The sequence below is a fragment of the Tamandua tetradactyla genome, chromosome 5, assembly GCF_023851605.1.
Source record: "Tamandua tetradactyla isolate mTamTet1 chromosome 5, mTamTet1.pri, whole genome shotgun sequence".
In the NCBI taxonomy this organism is placed as follows: domain Eukaryota; kingdom Metazoa; phylum Chordata; class Mammalia; order Pilosa; family Myrmecophagidae; genus Tamandua; species Tamandua tetradactyla.
In genome coordinates, this window is record NC_135331.1 from 1,532,467 (window position 1) to 1,553,437 (window position 20,971).

A 20,971-nucleotide genomic window follows, 5' to 3' on the forward strand; every position below is an offset into this window, starting at 1 on the left:
CAGACCTTAAACAATATTTCTCATCCAGTCCGAGTTGAAAACTGACACAAACCAAGGCACGTCACTGTACCACTTCAAACACCAGGTCAAAATAGAAGCTTTTACAAGCTTCGAAAGAGAGAAAAGAGATGAGAACCTCTTAGACTTCTCAGCGGAAATGACCAACCTAGAAAACATTAAAGAAGAGCCTTCAAAGTTCAGAAGGAAAATGATCTCCAAACCAGAATCCTATACCCTGCCAGGTTATCAGGTGTGAAGCTAGAATAAAGATGTTTTTACAGATGTGCGTTCAAGAAAATGTATCTCACATACACCCTTTTTTACGAAGCTGCAGTTTATTAAGAGAATAAACAAAAATAATCACAAACAACAGCAAAAGGAAGCCACGGGGCCCGGGAAGCAGGCGATCCGCCCAGGAGAGGAGCGGTGGGGCCAGGGTCCGTCCAGGGGACAGGGACCGGGTAGCCGGTCCTGCCTAGAGCAGCGGGACTCGAGAGAGACACGGCAGCCGCCATCAGCACGACGCCTGCCTCCGTCGCACCTTCTCTTTGGGCTGAGGGCAGAAAGGGTGGCGAGCCAGCCTGGGCTCTGCCGGGCACTGCCCTCCCCACCGGGGCTGAAGGGCGGATGCACGCGGAGCAGCCCCTCCCCCGAGAGGTGGGGGCAGCCCAACTTCCCAGACAGCCTACGGGCTCCTCTGTGACCCCCCCCCACTTCCTCGAGGACACCCCCAGGGAAGCTGGGGCCAGAGCACACCTTAGACACGTGCCCAGCTCACCCGCTCCGGGCATCACTGCCAAACTGGTGCTGGTTCCCTGGTTTTACACCGCGAGGTGGGGGCTCGCTACCCGGGTTTCACATTACTCACTTTCCAATATTCATTTATAGCTAATAACTGCTGACAGAATATTAAGATACTAGATAAACGATAAACAAAACACACTCTTGACACAAATAAGCGTCAGACAGGAATATGGATGTGCCCTGATAATCACATTACCTACAGAACTCCTGTCACTACGGCTCTTTAAAAAGAGATATTGAGTTAGGTGGCTCATCTGGAGGTATTTCATGTTTCTATTTTTTTTTTTCTGAGTCTGCTCCAGGAATTGAACTTGGGTCTCTAGCATGGCAGGCGAGAATTCTGCCACTGAGCCACCATTGTACCACCCTATTTCTATATTTCATATATAAAGTATTTTACATATTATATATTGTATATATTTTATATTCTTCATTTTAAAAATAATCTACTTACTAGATGATAAATATCCCATAAAGGACCTCTAATTTGAATGCAGCCAGGAGCGGGCCTGCAATGCAATCACAACGGACAGCATTCAGGGTTACTGAACACTGATAGATGAGTGGATAGACGAGCACTTTCCAAATTGAGAAATGAGGGGTGTCAGCACACTGTTTCAGTGTGAGATCTCACAGCCTTACCGTGGCTGTACTTTAACATCTTCATATGATGCCTTCTGGTGATGAGAAAGGCAACATTTCAATGTGTGTTCATATTTCTTCATCAGCTGCTTTTCAACATCTCGTTGGGATCCCCGTAAAATAAATGGCTGTATCACGTAAAGATGGCAAAACGTTCATTATAATTAATGTGACATCTGTTATATTTCAGGTAATATAAGAAAACATTCATTGATTTCATTTTTTTAAAAGTTATATGTGATCTAAGAGAAGCAAAATTCTTAAATTTACCCCAGAATATACAGGGTTAGAGATATTGAGCGACGTAAGCAGAAAATACACTTATTAATGTCAGTTCCCGATAATTACTTCACTGTTATCCATTTTCTCTGTCCGTGACTTCTCTGGCTGCACGTGGGCCCCTCACCAAGCACCTCCGCCTGCCCCAGGCCGTCGGGGCTTCGCTGTGACTCTCCCCCAGGCCAGGACAGCTACCCCCAGTGCTGTCAACAGCTCTCACCGTTTCTCTTGTGTAACCCTCTTCTCTTTCCATCACATTTTCTCAGAAGGTAAAGAGGTAAAGACACCCAACCATCAGAGCTGAGGTTTTCCACATATGCACCCCCTGTGTGTGTGAGCTGAAGGTGAGTGTGGTTTTGTACATCGTCCGCTCCTTCAGGCAGACGGCATCTTTTCTCTAATTCTCCAGGATGGCACACATCCCAGGGCGCCTGTGGCGGCCCGAAGGGTCTGCACGGAAGACGTACACAGAGAGGGGAGCAGTCCCTTGTTTCTCCTACACCCACTGCCTCTACAACCGAATAGTTAATGCAGGGATAAACTCCGTAAGTGCTACTCAGGTTGTGCAAAATAAGCGCAAGTCGCTGCTGCACGTGGACGTGTCCTTGGAGGGTCTCGGTGGTTTCGGGTGTGGCCAGCCCTCGGGAGACGGCGACTCATGAAGGGCACGGCGGGCCCAGTCTGCGGCGGAGGACGGGTCTCCAGCAGTGGTCCAGGTGGTCCTCACTGGGAAGTCCGGGGGCTGCCCATCAGCGGCAGGCAGTGCTGCCTGGGGAGAGACGAGAGAGAGTGCTCACCTCCTCCTCGGCTCCCGGCCTCCCGGGGCAGCCCTGCACCTGCGTTCACTGGAACGACTACAAAATCGGTAAGCGGCGTGTCCAACGCCATGCAATGGTCCCTCGGAAACACGTGCGTCCTCTGGACTGCTGCCCTCCAGGTAAGAAGCGTCTCAGGACTAACAGTCAAGCACTCGGCACTCAGAAGAAGAGCTCCCTAAAAGCATGTCTGTCAAAACAATCACCAACAAAACCCCTTACTTCTACCTGCTAGCACCCAAATTTCAGGACCATAAATTCACAAAAGTAGAAATACTGATATCACATATGCTACCGGATATTTAAAAAACACTAAGTCTTGAAAGAATTCCCCTTAGGTAGTTTGAAATACTAGTGGTCGATGAGAGGGAGGGGTACGGGGTACAGGACGTGTGAGTTTTTTCTTTACTGCTTTGATTTCTCTTCTGGAATGATGCAAATGTTCTAAAAAGGATCATGGTGATGAACACACAACTATGTGATGACACTGTGAGCCACTGAGTATATATTGTGGATGGACTGTACGTGTGTGAAGATTTCTCAAGTAAAGGAAAAAAAAGACCAGTCAATGATACTGGAACTGGATAATTCTGGGGAAGGAGTAGTGGAGGTTAGGAGGGGATACAGACAGGATGTTTCTTCTTGCCACAACACTATAAATTGCTTTGCAGGCTAAGCATAGATAATTTGGTTACAATTTAAAATAAAGAATGAAAATTATAGAGCATGGGAAAAAAAAAAGAATTCCCCTTGGGCTTAACCAAACCTATCACTCACCTAAAAGGTGTTTTCTGATTCCGTCTACTTTCTTATTTACACCTTCCTTCATCCTAATACACAGAACAATTTCCTTATTTCAAACATTTTCTCAAATTTGCTTCTTCAATTAAATTTTAAGAACCTTTAATAGTGCGTGTCAATCATGGGACAACAAATCCTGTCACGAGTGTGTGTGACACGAGCACTTCTAGTGCGTTCAGAGCCGCCTGACCTACTGCTCCAACCCAGCCTGAGAAGGGCCCTTGTGCGGCCAAGCGAGGGGTCTGACGCCCACCACAGAGGACCCCTGCGGCCACACTCATCAAGCGCTTTCTCCGGGCCACGTGCTTCCATTACGTGACTCACCGTTCTCTCCTATTTCAAGCACTCTCCACTCTCCAGATGAGTTTACTGTCTCTTTACCAAAATGCCATTTAATGAATGCTCAGCCGGGATAGCCCTGAATGATGAACTAAGAATTAAATACAAATAATTGAGTGCGCTAAAGCAATCTTGTAAATATCTTTTTACAATGAAAAGAACGGTGAAAGAATGCTTGTAATGTATAAGCAAATCACTCAGTTTACATTACAGCCCTCTTCATAGGTTTCATGTAAAATGTGTGTGTGGATGGTGTACACACACACACACGCTCACAAATGTGTATTTTATGAGGACCTTCAACCATAAGTTTCTGTAGTTTCTGTAGTTATGGTCTAATGAACGCATCGGGAAAACGCACACTGCATGTTTCAGATTGTGGAGAATAAAAAGTGCTTCCCGGTCTCGTCTGCCATGCTCTGCATCTGCTGCGTCTCATCGGCAACCAGGGGCTGCCATCACACGCTGGTGGAGGCCCGGGGGGCCCTTACAGAACTGCTTATAGGAGGTGACACATATGTTAAACCTGTTGGGCCCCATCCAGTCCTTTAAAAAAGAAATGAACTTGCTATTAACCCTGTGACAAGAAGAGCATGTCATCTCCTTATTCATTAGTTCCACAAGTGCTCACTGAACTCTTAGTCAGTGCCACACTGTACTCAGGTCTGGGGACAGAGGAGAGAGCGCAAGTAGCAGACCTACCTGCACCAGACCTGGACAAGCCACAGCAGGCGAGGGAGGGTCTCACGGGCAGGCACCGGTGGTTGAGGCTATCACTCTGTCTGTGGCTTCAGAGGATCTGAGGCAGAGGAAAGAGCATGTGTGATGACCCTGAAATGAGCACATGTGCAAGGCTACTTGACAAAAACCAGCAATGCACAGAAACAAGTCCAAGGAAATACGTTAGCCACATGCAAAAAGAATTATTACTGAAAGTTATTTCCAGATGTTACTTTTCAACCACTGTATAAATATATTATAACAAAAGGTATATTTTTACAAAGTGACACAGCCATTCCTCTTTCCCGAGGTTAGAGTGTATATTAATTTGTCAAAGCTGCCAGAATGCAGTATACCAGAAATGAAACAGGTTTTATAACGGGAATTTATTAAGTTACAAGTCTACAGTTCTAAGGCCATAAAAATACCCAAACTAAGGCATCCAGAGAAAGATACCGCGACTTAAGAAAGGGCTGATGACATTCAGGTTTCTCCCTCAGGTGGGAAGGCACATGGCAGTGCGTACTAGCTTCCTCTCCTGGCTCTCCTTTGAAACAGCTTCCCTGGGGACATTTTCTTTCTTCATCTCCAAAAGTCTCTCTGTAAGGTCTAAACTTTTTCCAAAATGGTTCCCTCTTAAAGGGCTCCAGTAAGGGACCCACCTTGATTGGGTGGGGACACATCTCTAAGGAAACTGCCTAGCCACAAGCTCCACCCACAAGTGGGTGGGTCACATCTCCATGGAAACAAGTTAATCAAAAATAAGCCACTCAACAATATTGAATCGGGATTAAAGAACATGACTTTTCTGGGATACACAACAGTTTCAATCCAGTGAAGAGGGAAACCATTGTCTCACCATTGAGTGTGGACTTTTAATATATCCCATCTGTGCTGGTTTGAAAGGATGTATGGATCCTAGAAAAGCCATGTTTGAATCAAAATCTCATTTCATAAAGGTAGAATAATCCCTATTCAATACTGTATGTTTGAAACTGTAATCAGATCATCTCCCTGGAGATGTGATTTATTCAAGAGTGGTTGTTAAACTGGATTAGGTGAACACACGTCTCCACCATTTGGGTGGGTCTTGATAAGTTTCTGGAGTCCTATAAAAGAGGAAACATTTTGGAGAATGAAGGAGATTCAGAGAGAGCAGAGCAGAATGACATAGCCATGAGAAGCAGAGTCCACCAGCCAGCGACCTTTGGACAAATGTCTCCCGGGGAGCTTCGTGAAACAGGAAGCCAGGAGAAGAAGCTAGCAGATGATGCCATGTTCGCCATGTGCCCTTCCAGCTGATAGAGGAACCCTGACCGTGTTCACCATGTACCTTTCCACTTGAGAGAGAAACTCTGTGTTCACCATATGCCTTCTGACTTGAGAGAGAAACCCTGAACTTTATCGGCCTTCTTGAACCAAGGTATCTTTCCCTGGATGCCTTAGATTGGACATCTCTATAGATTTGTTTTAATTGGGACATTTTCTCAATCTTAGAACCATAAATTAGAAACTTACTAAATTTTCCTTTTTAAAGGCCATTCCATTTCTGGTATATTGTATTCTGGCAGCTAGCAAACTAGAATACCACTCAACTAAGGAAGTATAGTATTTTCAATATATGGTGCTGGGAGAAATAGATATCCATATCCAGAAGATTGAAAGAGGACCCCCTATCTCACATCCTATATAAAAATAAACTCAAAATGGTCCAAGACCTAAATATAAGAGCCAGTGTCATAAAAGTCCTTGAAGAGAACACAGGGAAACACCTTCAAGATATACTAATAAAAGTAGTTTCCTAGACCTTACACCCTAAGCACAAGCAATGAAAGAAAAACTAGATAAATGGGACCTCTTCAAACTTGAATACTTCTGTGCTTCAAAGGACTTTGTTAAATGGGTGAAAAGGTAGCCAACTCAATGGGAGAAAACGTTTGGACACCACATGTGCTAGTTTGAAGCTGTTATATACCCCAGAAAAGGCTATGTTCTTTTTTCATTTGCCTCGAGATATTTACTCATTTCTCTTGTAACTTCTTCCTTGACCCCCTAGTTGTTTAGGAGTGTGTTGCTGAGCCTCCACATATTTGTGAATTTTCTGGCACTCTGCCTATTATTAATTTCCAACTTCATTCCTTTATGATCTGAGAAAGTGTCTTGTATGATTTCAATCTTTTTAAATTTATTGAGACTTACTTTGTGACCCAGCATGTGGTCTATCCTTGAGAAGGATCCATGAGCACTTGAGAAAAAGGTGTATCCTGCTGTCGTGGGGTGTAATGTTCTGTAAATGTCTGTTACATCTAGTTTGTTTATTATATTATTCAAATTCTGTTTCTTTATTGACTCTGTCTAGATGATCTGTCCATTGATGAGAGTGGGGAAATGAAGTCTCCAACTATTATGGTAGAGGTGTCTTTTTCTCTTTTCAGTGTTTGTCCCATGCATTTTGGAGCACTCTGGCTCAGTGCATAAATATTTATGATTATTATGTCTTTCTGTTGAATTGAATAGTGTCCTTCTTTGTCTCTTTTGTTTTACATGTGAAGCCTAATTTGTTGGATATTAGTATAGCTACTCCTGCTCTTTTCTGATTGCTGTTTGCATGAAATATCTTTTTCCAACTTTTCACTTTGAACCTATGTTTATCCTTGGGTCTAAGATGCATCTCCTGTAGACAGCATATAGATGGGTCCTGTTTTTCAATCCATTCTGCCAGGCTATGTCTTTTGATTGGCGAGTTTAATCCATTAACATTTAGTGTTATTACTGTAAGGACAGTACTTTCCTCTACCATTTTGTCTTTTGGATTTTATATGTCAGATCCCCAGCACCCCCATCTCTCTCCTCTCTGGTTTCTGACTTCTGCTGACTGGCCCTGAATTTCTTCTCTTCATAGGACTCTAGTCATGCAAATGAAGACCCCCCAGCTCCATTTGGCCTCATCTAGAAAAGGGCCTGAGAGATCCTGTTCACCAGTGGGTCCCCACCTTCACTAACACGGGTGTCTTCGCACACCCACGGGGCGCCATCGGAGACTGGAACAGGTTTTTGTGTGGGGTGCATGGTGCAGGCCCCAGTGTTACGATAAAAACTCAAGAAAACATCCATTTTGGGAATTATTAAGGAATGATTTTGTTCCTACAAGGTAATATTAATTTTTCCCGAAGTTTACGGTGTTTATGGTGATGTTGGCTCTTCTGATTACAGATTTTAACTCAGCTACTCAGCCAAAGTGTGAATCTGGTGTAACTCTATAATGTGAATACATGCTACTTTTAAGGACTTCAAAAATCCATTTTCTGCCCTTTATGTTACATATTTAATGGCTAAATTTAAAATGTATACTTTCAAATAGAATTAAATACTGTCCTTAAAAGTTAATCAATGCAGTTTACACATTTCCGTCTGTTCAAAAATAAGCTTTGTTGAAATTCTGATGCAGTTGTAAAAAGACACATTTCACATATATATATATATATATATACATATACGAGAAGTGCAGCATACCCCAAACAGAATAGATCCAAACAGACGTACTCCAAGACACTTACTAATCAGACTGCCAGAGGTCAAAGAGAAAGAGAGAATCTTGAAAGCAGCAAGAGAAAAGCAATCCATCACATACAGGGAAACCCAATAAGACTATGCGCAGATTTATCAGCAGAAACCATGGAAGCAAGGAGACTGGTATGACATATTTAAGATACTAAAAGACAAAAACTGTCAACTAGGAATTCTATACCCAGCAAAACTACCTTTCAAAAATGAAGGGGAAAATAAAACCTTTTCAGACAAAAAAAATCACTGAGAGAATGTGTGACCAAGAGATTGGCTCTGTGTGAAATACTACAGGGAGCACTAGAGACAGATAAGAAAAGACAGGAGAGAGAGATGTGGAGAAGAGTGTAGAAATGAAGACTATCAGCAAAGGTAAAAAGAAGAAAAATTAGATATGTGCTGGGAGGGGCCCAGGGTAGAGGGTGTGCATGGGAGGGCAGGCTGGGGCGGGCACGGGGGCGGGGAAGGACCACTACCCTCACCGGCGCTCTGGACGGCACGGCACGGTGACATCCTGGCGTTGACTGCAGACCCCCCAAATGGTTTGGCTGAAGGCTGCTGTTCGGGTCGCCCCTGTGGGAACCTGGCAGAGCCATCCGGCAGGCTATGGCCCATGAATAGAATTAGGCACTGACCGTAAGGGTTTTAAATGCTGTGACTGCTAGCACACCAAGTGAGCCCAGCAAACACTCTCGTTTGTATTGCTACACTCTGAGTTCTCTTTCAAACACTTAAAAACATGTATTGGTTCAAAAAAAAAACAGGCTGTTCTTCCCTAAAGAGTTCTACTCTGCAGTCTCTCTCCCTGTTCAGACTAATTGTTCATCTATTTCCTTCCTTAAATATCAGAAAGTTCTTAACTATTTGTGTACATATACTGCTTTGTGTACAATTAACTGCTTTCTCAGTAATCATTAACCTTCCGGCAACATGACTGTTGTAACACCAGATGTACTTTTATATAGAATTTGAAAATGTGAAGCACCATAAGGAGATCTGATTAACTGCAGGGTACATACCCGTATTTGAAAGTGGCTACTGGAACAGTTAGAAATATGGGGGGCATAGTGTATTTAAATTGTGGGCACACAACCCCTTACCCAAGATCCTTGGGGCCAGACAGGGTTTTGAATTCTAACTGTTTCAGAATTCAGGAACATCATAAAATGCACATTTTAAATTTAACTAAAATACCCACTGGAGTCTGGGAAGCATCCGTAATCAAACATAATGAAGTTTCAACCACAAACAGGTAAATAACAGCCGCTAAGTGGAATAAATAAAAACCAGCCTTGTGACAGGGCAGCTCAGGTCTTGCACACAAAATGAGTGTGGGCCAAACTTCTGACAAAAACTGTCTTTTTCAGAGCTTTGGGGTTGTCAAAGTTGTCAGCTATGGGTTTGTCAGCCGGAACCAATGGCACGGCACAGCTCGGGCTCAGCAGCAACCCACCCAGGCATGTGGCCACTGAGCACACGCGAGCGCGGGCATAGAGAGGATGGTGCATGGATCAACTGCGCGCATGGGAGGCGGCCAGGGCCCTGAGGCGCAGAGTGGACATCCATGAGTCTGTGCACACTCCAGGGCCCCAAGGCAGAGAGCGGACTCCCGTGCGTCCATGTACACTCCCACGTAGTCCCACGGCAGAGAGCAGACTCCCGTGTATCCGTGCACACTCCCACGTAGCCCCACGGCAGAGAACGCACTCCTGTGTATCCGTGTACACTCCAGGGCCCCGAGGCAGAGAGCAAACTCCTGTGTGTCCGTGCACACTCCCATGTAGCCCCACGGCAGAGAGCAAACTCCTGTGTGTCCGTGCACACTCCCATGTAGCCCCACGGCAGAGAGCGCACTCCTGTGCGTCTGTGCACACTCCCATGTAGCTCTACGGCAGAGAGCGCACTCCCGTGCGTCCGTGCACACTCCCATGTAGCCCCACGGCAGAGAGCGCACTCCTGTGCGTCCGTGCACACTCCAGGGCCCCGAGGCAGAGAGCAAACTCCCGTGTGTCCGTGCACACTCCCATGTAGCCCCATGGCAGAGAGTGGACTCCCGTGCGTCTGTGCACACTCCAGGGCCCCGAGGCAGAGAGCGGACTCCCGTGCGTCTGTGCACACTCCAGGGCCCTGAGGCAGAGAGCGGACTCCCGTGCGTCTGTGCACACTCCAGAGCCCCGAGGCAGAGAGCGGACTCCCGTGCGTCTGTGCACACTCCAGGGCCCTGAGGCAGAGAGCGGACTCCCGTGCGTCTGTGCATGCTCCCACGCAGCCCCACAGCAGAGAGCGGACTCCCATGTGTCCGTGCACACTCCAGGGCCCTGAGGCAGAGAGCAGACTCCCGTGCATCCGTGCACGCTCCCACGCAGCCCCATGGCAGAGAGTGGACTCCCGTGTGTCCGTGCACACTCCAGGGCCCTGAGGCAGAGAGCAGACTCCCGTGCATCCGTGCACGCTCCCACGCAGCCCCATGGCACAGAGTGGACTCCCGTGTGTCCGTGTACACTCCCATGTAGCCCCACGGCAGAGAGCAGACTTTCGTGTGTCCGTGCACACTCCAGGGCCCCGAGGCAGAGAGTGGACTCCCATGCATCCGTGCATGCTCCCACACAGCCTCACGGCAGAGAGCAGACTCCCGTGCGTCTGTGCACACTCCCACGCAGCCCCACGGCAGAGAGCAGACTCCCGTGCATCCGTGCACGCTCCCACGCAGCCCCACGGCAGAGAGCAGACTCCTGTGCGTCCATGCACACTCCCAGGTATCCACACGGCTGCAGAAGACTCACCTCAAAACAAACCACTGGATTGGAATCATTGTTAATTTTCTAATACTTTTCAGTCTCCAACTAGCTTCTGTTTATGAATGTAGATTTTAATATATAATGTTTGTCTTGATTTTAAATAACTCTAAGAAAACTTATTTTCAGATGGACTCTCTCCCTGGGTTGTTCCAGAGATAAGAGCTGGATCTGGGGAACAGAACAGAAAATGAAACACAGGGAGTCCAGTTATCAGAACTGCCCCCAAAAGAGAACAACTCTGCCACTAAAGCCGCATCAGAGTACAGGACTCCAACTGCACAATCAAAGTACTCACCAGGTCACTTCCAGTTTCCACTGGGGCACCCACTGCAAGCTCCCTTGAGTCCTTACCTACAGTGTGGTTAAATCTTAAAGCACAGAACAGTTTACTTACCTGCACCACCACAGGCATCTCTAACAATCCTACCTTTAAAGCAGTGGCCACTAACTATCCAAAACTCATGAAAACTGTTTTTTATGTACACAATATTCAATTAACTTAAGTGATTACAACTTTTTGAATGTTTATGCAAATTTAATGCCTTTTTTTGTTTCTCTTGAAATTCAATCTGCAGTTTAATTTCTACTACCTAAAAGAAAACCACAAATTCAAATGCGAAATCACCAGTGCCCAAGCTGAAACTTGAGAACAAATTCTGGAGGAAAAGAGTATTTACCTGTTCAATATTAGACCAGAAATACTCTGTTTCTCTGGCAACTGAGGCAGCGATGCATCTTAGCTTGCTGTGCTCCTCCTTCCTGGTACTCATTTCCCTGCGCTGCCTTTCTCCCCGGCACCAAGGCTCTCAAAGGCACAGTCATAGCAAAATTTAAAGGCATTTCACCCGATACACCTAGTTCATTGGGCAGAATTCCACAGAAAGTCTATTATTTCCATTTTTAGTATTCATTTCTTACACTACTCAAATCAACAAATTCAAATGATACTCAAAATATGAAGTGACAGTCTCCTAGAACGCATCCCTTCATTATCAGCTGAAGATACGTGCTCTAATGGAAAATAAAGTAAAAATGAAACAACTATCATGGAAACTTCTATTCAAAAATAATTCAAAGATAACCCCTCTAAATTGAGATCACATCATGGCTAAATGTGAAATACCATTTGGTAGCCAGGGCTGAATCAGCTGTTCCTGTACTGGGGCGTCCCAGGGTTCCCCTTCTTCTCACACTCCTCGTGCTGCCTCCCTGGGTGCTGAGCTGTCCCTCAAGATCAACACACACCCCCAGGGTGACTCTGGATCTACAGGGCCCGATGTTCCGCCCCCACTAACCGCTCTCTCCTAAACACGGACCACTTTACAATGTGCATTTGACAGTAAGACGGTCATCCAACCTCTTATTTTTTATTTTCGTTGATAAATCTTAACATGCAAACATTCCATACATGCGCACAATCAATGTCAGCCAACCTTTAACCTGCACAGGCACGCTCTCCAGGTTACCACACACAGCCCTGAGTGCCTCCTATTCAGTCTGCCCCAGCATAACCTTTCAGCCCTCTGAGGAGGATCCTTCCCAAATCCTACTGCTCTCATTCCCACCGCCCCTACTGGAGGTTCATGGGTCTTTGCCAAGATACGTCTCTGAGCACCCCAGGTCATGACTTACTACAGTCCAGGCAATTCCTCCAAGGCTCAGTGCAGAAATGTCACTCTCCTGGCAAGCATGTCTTCAAGTGCTCTCTACTAATCAGCAAATGAAACCCATGCTCCTTTCACCAGACACCCAAGTGCCTCCATGTCCTGACCCAATCTACTCGTCCAGCCTCACCTTCTCACGGTCCGTGGTTCTCCCAAAGTATGGGCGTTCACAGCCCTCAAACATATTCTGGGATTTTGGAAAACAGGCCACTTATACTGTTCTGTACCATATGAAATGTTCTACTATTTTCCTCCTAGAAATTCTTTAAAACCCAAGTCAAAAGTTACCCTTGAATCCCTCCTTCGCTCTCTCAGGTGCCACCTGTCTGCTACTTGTTTGTGTCTCCTGTGCAGGTGTGCACTGGAGCTGTCTTTCTGCTGTCTGTGTACACCCTGTCTTCCCTGATGAGCTTTAAGCCACCTGAGAAACAAGGGCACCTCTCACCGTGCCCGGCCATCCCCGCACGTCTCCGGGCACACATCCCACACCTGGTAGGCACCAAGTAAGCATGGGTTGAGTAAATAAAATTCATCTATAATTTACAGTTTACGTATAAATATACAATATTTATAATAGTTTTTGTAGCTAGTACAGCTTTAAAGTTAGTAATGAAAAATCAAAGATTAAATTATCAATATTTAATTTAGAAATCTTCTCCCTCTCCTCACAAAGCTCTCTAAGTATCAGCTCAGGAATGTCACTCTTCTGGTAAGTAATAAAACTACTGCCCTCTCCACTCCATGGGACATGACATTCAGGGGTGAAAGTCTCCCTGGCAACATGGAAGATGACTCCCAGGGATGAATCAAGACCTGGCACCGTGGGATCAACAATGTCAACCTGACCAAAAGGGGGAAAAGAAGTGTAACTAACAAGGTATGAGTGTCTGAGAGAGTTCAGAGTCAAGGGTCTACTCTGGAGGTCACTCTTACACAAGCTTCAGTTAGACTTTGCTGCCTATCATAACTTACCAAGACCATTCCAGCCAATCCTAAAGAACACCTAGGGCAGGTGTTCTAGTTTGCTAGCTGCCGGAATGCATCACACCAGAGACGGACTGGCTTTTAATAAAAGGGGATTTATTTTGTTAGTTCTTCAGACGAAAGGCAGCTAACTTTCCACTGAGGTTCTTCCTTAAGTGGGAACGCACAGGGTGATCCCTGCTGGCCTTCTCTCCAGGCCCCTGGGTTCCAACAACTTTCCCCAGGGTGATTCCTTTCTGCATCTCCAAAGGCCTGGGCTGAGCTGTGAGTGCTGAGATGGGATATACTGAGCTGCTTGGGCTGTGCTACGTTGCAGTCTCTCACTTAAGCACCGGCCAATTAAGTCAAATGTCCTTCATTGCAGCAGACACGCCTCCTAGCTGACTGCAGATGTAAATAGGCAACAGATGAGGTTCACGTAGCATTGGCTCAAGTAAACAGCAACAGAACTAGGTGCCTTCACCTGGCCAAGCTGACAACTGAATCTAACTACCACAGCAATACATTAGATTCTACAAAGGTTCCAGGCACTAGGGTAGCTTTCCAGAAACCTAAAACCTCCAAATGGGTCCCTGGACCAGATAAGTCCTGAAACCTAGAGAGTCCAGCCTCTCCAGAACATCAGCTAGTTCCATCTCCCTACCCCATATTACTGACAGACCCTACCAACACGAAAGAGTTAGAATGGCCATAGCCCAGACACCCCTAAAGAGTAGGAAAGAAAGATCAAAAGTGATGAAGAAGTTATACAGAGAAGGTAGGGTTTAATAAATGAATATGACTGTTGAATCATTAAATAGATATTTCTTTTGGTCTCCAGTATCTTAGAGCAGCTAGAAGCAAAAACCTAAAATAGTGGAATTTTAACCCATGTCAAACTCTGAAATCTGATATTCTACAACTAATTATTGTGCAGTGCTTTGAAATGTATTGCTTTTTTGTATATATGTTATTTTTCACAAAAAAAGTTGATTGTGGTGATAAAAAAAGTATTTAGTCCTTCTAGCCTCCTATGTTCTGGAGCAGCTAGAAGGAAAAATCTGAGAGGATGGTATGGTAGCCCATGACACACTCTGGGATCTTTCCTGTAACCACTTGTTGAAGAGTGCTTTGAAAACTACAGCTTTTTTCTTTCTTTGCTTTGTATATGCATAAAAACCAAAAACAACTTCTCCTTCCCAATATAATTAATTCTTTAGTTCCCGTAAATATTGTGACTTCCACAAGCTTTGCTGTGCAAAGGCACCTTCTTAGCAGCTGCCACCTTCCACCTTCTCTCCTGGGCCAAGTCCGTGGCCATCCACTGCATTTCCTCCAGCAAATAGTCCCAGTGAGATTTCGGTCGCGGAGCTTCCTGCAGCTTTGGCAGCCGTCTCACAGACCACAGACCTTCTTTCCTCAACTCTGCGATTCACTGTTGGATCTGGTTCTCCCGGGGTCAGCCACATGTTACGGGATCACAAGGCCATGTTTCAGCGCAGCCCGTCACCGTGCAGACACAGCGAGTGCAGGTCAGAGCTCAGGGCTCTGACTTCCTCCAGGAGGACAGCTAGTTAAACCAGGGCGGAGGGGAGCACGCACCACACCTGCTGCGTCTCGCTGCCTGAGCCCCCGTGGGAAGTCTCCCCCGAGCACGTCCAACCAAAAAGAACTCCACAGGCACTGTTCAAGGTCCCAACCCGGGGCGCCGAGGCGCTGCAGCCTCACCACCACACTCGCTTCCCGGCCCCAAGGCGGGCGTTACTGTCCCCATGCCACCAAGAAGAGAACCTCACAGAGAACAGCCAGAGGAGACCAAGGTCTCATCACTAGTTGGCAAAAAGCTAAAGGAAATACTCAGCTGTCTCGACTCCCAGCTGAGGAGATGCACACCTACCATCAGAGCCTGCGGTCCAATACTGATAACTTAAACCAATGATTTTTAACCTGCCCAGACTTTAGAATATAATCCATTTCTAATTCAATTCTAATTCTTAGAAGTGCAGTAAAATAAAGTGTACTCTAATCTAAGATTTCACATTAAGGAGAGCCTAGATGCAATCAGCCTGATACAGTTTCTCTCACTCACTGATTACAACTAAACATGCTGGTCAAAACACAAAAAGCCAATATCTGAGACCCTAAAAAGTAAACAAAAGCAAAAGAACTGTGGATGAAAGTCAAAACTAGGAAAGTGAACTACACACAGGGGAGCTTCCAAGTTTTCTTTTCCTATTTTCTTCTGCAGCTTTGCCCCCAGTGTGGGTGCCAGAAGTGGCGTTGCATAGTGGCAGGGCTGTGGGCAGCTAAAATGACGACAAACCCATCTTTCTAGAGAGAAGAATGGCAGAGTCCCTATAAGCCAGAGAGTGTGGGAAGGGACAGGGAGAAGAGAGTGAGACGGGGGCACCTTCTAAGCAGGTGAAGCATTTCGTGCATGAATCTACACAAGCCCTGGGATCATGCCTGAGCTGCACGTACACCGGGAAAGTGTACAAAGCAGCAGTGCAAAGGCTGTGAGAACTGAACCAAAATTTAAACCAGCACCTGAGGCTCAGACCAACCCCTCAGGGTTGCAAGTGGCTTCTAGGACCAACCTTGGAAGTGCCCAGCTGCCACTTCTACCAGATCCTTTCTGATGCTCACACAGACCATCCCTCGTGCGGAGGGACTGAGACTGTGATGAACGCAGAGACAAGAAATCCTGGGCCATCTCGGAGGCTCTGAGAGCTGGACCAAGGCTGGAACAAGTGCCCACAGAAGGCAATACAGAACCCACACCCTGAACCTAAAAGGTTGACAGACTGCTAAGTCAAAAGAAATCAATACTCTCCAAAGGATTAAGACAGACCTGAGGGTTGACACACCATATGCTAGATTCCAATGCAATCCAAAATTACTTGGCACATAAAGAACTGGGAAAATAAGACCAATCATCAAGAAAAAGATAGTCAACGATGCCAACTGTGAGATGTGCTAGATGTTGGAAAGATCAGAAAAATACTCTAAAGCAGCTGTTCTAACCAGCTCCACAACGTAAAGACAAGCACACTTGAAGAGAAAGACCTAGGCTCAGCAGAGAAACAGAGTTTTAAAAGTATGAAAATCTTAGAACTGAAAATACAACATCTGATATAAAAATTTACTGGATTGACTGAACAACAGATAGAGATGACAAAAATGAATATATTGCCTGGTGGGGTTTTCGATGACAACTGTAGCCCACAGCTCAGTGGGGAAGGGGAGAGGCTCCAGGGGCTCTAAGGCACCCAGGTTTCTCCTGAATTGGTGAAACACTGACCCCAGGGAGACTGTGTAAGGCTAGATACACAATGTAACCACTAAAAAAATAAACACAAAAAAACACACAAATAAATACAGAGTTATACAATAAAGCTAACAGGTAGGTTAAACTAGAATTGTAGGAAATATTCAAATAATCCAAAAGAAGGCAGGAAAGAGGGAAGAGAGGAACAAAAAATAGAGGAGACAAATAGAAAAAAACAATAAAATGGCAGCTCCAAATCCAATAGAAATCACTAATTAAATGTAAATGGTCTAAACACAACCAATTAAAAGACACGTCAGTCTGGATGAAAAATTGTAGAACTCAACTTCCTGCTGTACAAGAAACCGGCCTTTAATATAAAGACCTAATATATGTTAAAAATAAAAGAAAGCCAGAATGGCAATATTATTATCAAAACAAACTTCAGATCAAGGACTATTACCCACAGCGATAAAAGCGTCAGTTCCCAAGAGGGCGTAATCTTGAGCAGGCACCTGATGGAGCCTTTACATGCTTCAAGCAAAAACTGAGGACTGGAAGGGGAAACCGACTGCGACACTGTTCTCTCGGTACTGAACGGAAAAGGAGCAAGAGGACCAGTAAGGGACCAACAGTTGCCCAGAAGACAGTATTTTAATGAGTGGCAGCTGGCCAGGTAAGTTCCACTCGTCTGCGCGGGACACACGGACAGGGTGGCTGTGCCCACAGGTGCTGGCAGTGGGGGACACGAGGCCAGAAAGCAGACGCCGGCATGCGCAGGGTCGGTGGGTGGCCGCAACACTGCCACCACCTGTCCAGGAGACAAGGGGCTACCTGCAAGTTCCACGACCTTACTGATTAAATACGTCACTGCCCTGTCTATTGCCTCAGAAGCCTTGTCCGGTATTTTGACCTGTTGCACTAACCAGGTAAAGTGAAGTGCTTATTAGGTGAAAACCGTACAGCAAAGGGCCTATCCTTTAAATTTACTGAAAAAAAAAATATATATATCTATAAAACGTGCATAAACCCTTAGAAAGCACACAACGTCAGGCCTCTTCCGGCAGGACACCACAGTGGCCCTTGCAGGAGTTGTCTGGCGAGACGTGGTGTGTGCATGTTTTGGACAGCTCCTCTGATATCTGCGGCTGTGCCAGGGGCTGCGCTGGGGCGGTCTGGAGATCTCTGTCCCTGGATCTAAAGGTGGGGTACTGGCTGCACAGGTGGCTGCAGAGATATGGAAAGCTGGCCGGGCCGAAGGGCAGGGAGGGGCAAGGCTGGCTGCTGGGTCCTGACTTGGATTTGGGGCTGTGCTTGTGGCTCCAACACCGGCTCCTGGGGTTGTAACAGCGGCTGTGGAAATTGCAGTGCAGACGGGAGGGGTGCAGTGGGGACGCTGGTGGGGGGCAGCCTCCCGGGGAGCTGTGGCGGAGGTGTGTGCAAGCTGGCAGCATTCTGCACAGGAGGCCCTGTGGAAGAGTCATACTGATGCTGACTTGGCTTCTGCCCAGTGAGCTGAACGGCCTGAGGGGTGGGAGGCATTCCTCCTGCAAAATAAAAATAAAAGCCAAATAGTTTTAACATTCCAAAGCACACTGGAAGTTCACAGAAGGATTTGGGTGCAGTGCCTCTGAAAACAGAAGGCCTTCGGCGGGAACACGCGCTGGGCTAATGCATGTTTTTAAGTCACTTCTACAGCAGCTCTTACAAGTAGCCATTTAAAATATTTTATCTCACCTTCTGCAACCAAAAAACGATGTCTAGAATCCAGGCAGTGACTAAACCTACCTGTGCTTTTCAGGCTTCTTGGCCTTCATCCAGCCGTCCCTGCTTCCAAGACGCGAGCCCTCCTGGGGTCACCGTCAGCCCAGACTTCACTTTCCTAGGTCAGCCCTACATACTTCAGGAGCATCTGGTAACTCCTCACCGCTTGCAGCTCGACATTCACCTTCCTCCACGATCTTGCCCTGTCCTTCTTCCAGCCTGAACTCCCACTTCACACTCAACTCAAACTAAGCACGGTTTTCCTGAGCCTGGCCTGTTTTCTCCCTCTACCTGTAGTGTCCCAGCTCCTGAGAGCTCCACTCACAGCTGCCCATTTGGGGGGGGGGGGGAGGAGAGATAGAGAGAGGGGGTGGGGGAGAGAGAGCCACAGAGGTGTACCCAGAAGCAGAGCCCAGAAGAGAAGGGAGAGGCCGGCAGAGCCCTGACACGTGACAGGGGAGCCTGGGGCCACGGTTGCCGGCAGCCGGCGCAGGATGCCACAGCGTTCTAGGACGAAGCACCACCTTGCTGAAGCCTCCATTTGGGACTTCTAGCCCTCAGAACTGAGCCAATAAATTACAATCGTGTAAGCCAATCCAGTCCACAGTATCTGCTCTGGCAACAAAGAACTGAAACAATAAAAATAACTAGCATCAGCACAAACTTTAATACAGTACTGTGCTACCATTTCACAGCTGCGATGTCACATAGCTGTCACAACAAACTTAAGAAGCGGGTACTGTGGTCCCATTTCACAGACGAGGGCACTGAGGCCTGCACTGGAACAACCTGTGCTAAGCCAGCAAGTGGTGGGGCGGCCCATTCCACAGCTCACATTCTGAGACAGGACAGCCCCTGCCCACAGAAACAATGAGCAGTATCAGGCAAAGGTGTTCTGTTATTGATTAAGAACCAAAACCTGGGCCCCATCCCAATGAAGACGGCAGAGAGAGGAGCTTCAGGGCTCTACCCCCCTTCAGAAGCTTCGAACAGCAGCAAGAACCAGCAGAAATATCTTTCGCAGCGCTCCAGAAAACAGCTAAAGGAATGTAGTGACAGGGCAAGCACTGAATCAAGAAAAAGACAGCACAAAGGGGTAGAATCTGGAGGATGTGGGGAAGACGGCAGGCAGGGGCTCCAGGAATCAATCCCCCTACCAAAATGATGATGGACCAGCAAGAACTGTCTGAATCAACTATTTTGGAACTCTGAAATTTAGTGGACACTTGAGCTTCCAGGAAAGAGCAGGAGGAAGAGACTGATAAACTGTAGTCGATTCAGCGAATTTCACCCTCCGTGCAGGGGCCACCATCCTCCACCCCCCAGCGGCAAAGCAGACTGCAGTGGGGACTCCTAGCGCAGCTTACTGTGCCAGGGCAGGCTGTAAGGACCTCGTCCCCCAAAGCCCGGGGTGTGGGGGTGAAGGGGGTGGCCTGATAGCTGATCACTGCTTTGGATCAACTACTTGCAATCACTGGGGACCACGTGTGGGGGCAGCCACGGTTCAGCGCCCCTGCCCCTCCACCCTCACCCTGGGAAAAGCAGCAGAGGAGTCTGAAAAAGGCAGGACTCATGATTTTTCTTCTCTTTTTCCCTTTCTATTCCCCATTTGGGAGGAAAAAAAGCTTGGACATGTCAAAAATTGATGGCACCAGCCCTCCACAAGAAAAACAACAGACTGAGCAACCCCAGGGGCTGGGAGAGATAGAGTTCAAGAGATAAAAGAAGTTAATATTCAGAATGTCTAACCAAAAAAAATTATTATAAAAAAGAGAAACAGGAAAGTATGGCCGAGTCACAGGTAAAAGGGAATTGTACATAAACCAACGAGGAAGCTCATACAATGGAACTATTAACCAAAGACTTCAAATCAACTGTCTTAAGTATGTTCAACGAGCTAAAACAATCTGTACACAAAGAACTAAAGGACATTAGGAAAATGCAGTCTGAACAAAAAAGAGAGATGGAAATTACAAAAAGGAATTTTAACAAAAAGAAATTCTGGAGGGCAAAATATGGTAACTGAAATGAAAAGCTCATTGGATGAGCTTTTCAGTAAGAGTAGATCTGAAAAGGCAGAAGACAGGACCAGCAAACTTGAAGACGAGACAACTGAAATGATCTAATATGAGGAGCAAAAGAAAAACTAATAAAGAAGGAGGAACAGAGCCCCAGGGACCTGTGGGACACCATCAAGTGTCAATTTACACAACTTTCCATAACTGACACATCTAAACAGGAGAGTGATAAGGAAGCAGACGGTTTTAACGACACTATTATCCAATCAGACCTAAGACACATACATAGGACACTCCCTCCAAAACCAGAAAACACCTTCAGCCCAAGGTCACGCAACAGCTTCCAGGACAGACCACACGTTAAGCCACACATCAGATCCTAACGAATTTAAAAGTCTTGAAATCATACAAAGTATCTTCTTGGACCACAACAGAATAAAAATAGAAATCGATAATAGAAGGAAAAATGGAAAATTTACAAATATGAGGAAATCAAACAACTCACTATTTTTTTCTTTCTTTCTTTCTTTTT

General features: G+C 46.3%; 1 long non-coding RNA gene across 2 annotated transcripts in view; it reads right to left on the reverse strand.

Annotated features, from left to right (window-relative positions):
• The window catches only part of LOC143683465 (uncharacterized), an 86,202-nt gene that overhangs the window by 29,582 nt on the left and 35,649 nt on the right, over positions 1–20,971 (reverse strand). The window contains exon 3 of one of the 2 annotated variants that reach the window (XR_013175438.1): positions 17,126–18,204. The exons of the other annotated variant lie outside the window; for it this stretch is intronic. This is a non-coding gene — a long non-coding RNA (uncharacterized LOC143683465). Of the gene's footprint in view, positions 1–17,125; positions 18,205–20,971 lie in introns of those variants that run through there. 2 annotated transcript variants of the gene reach the window in all.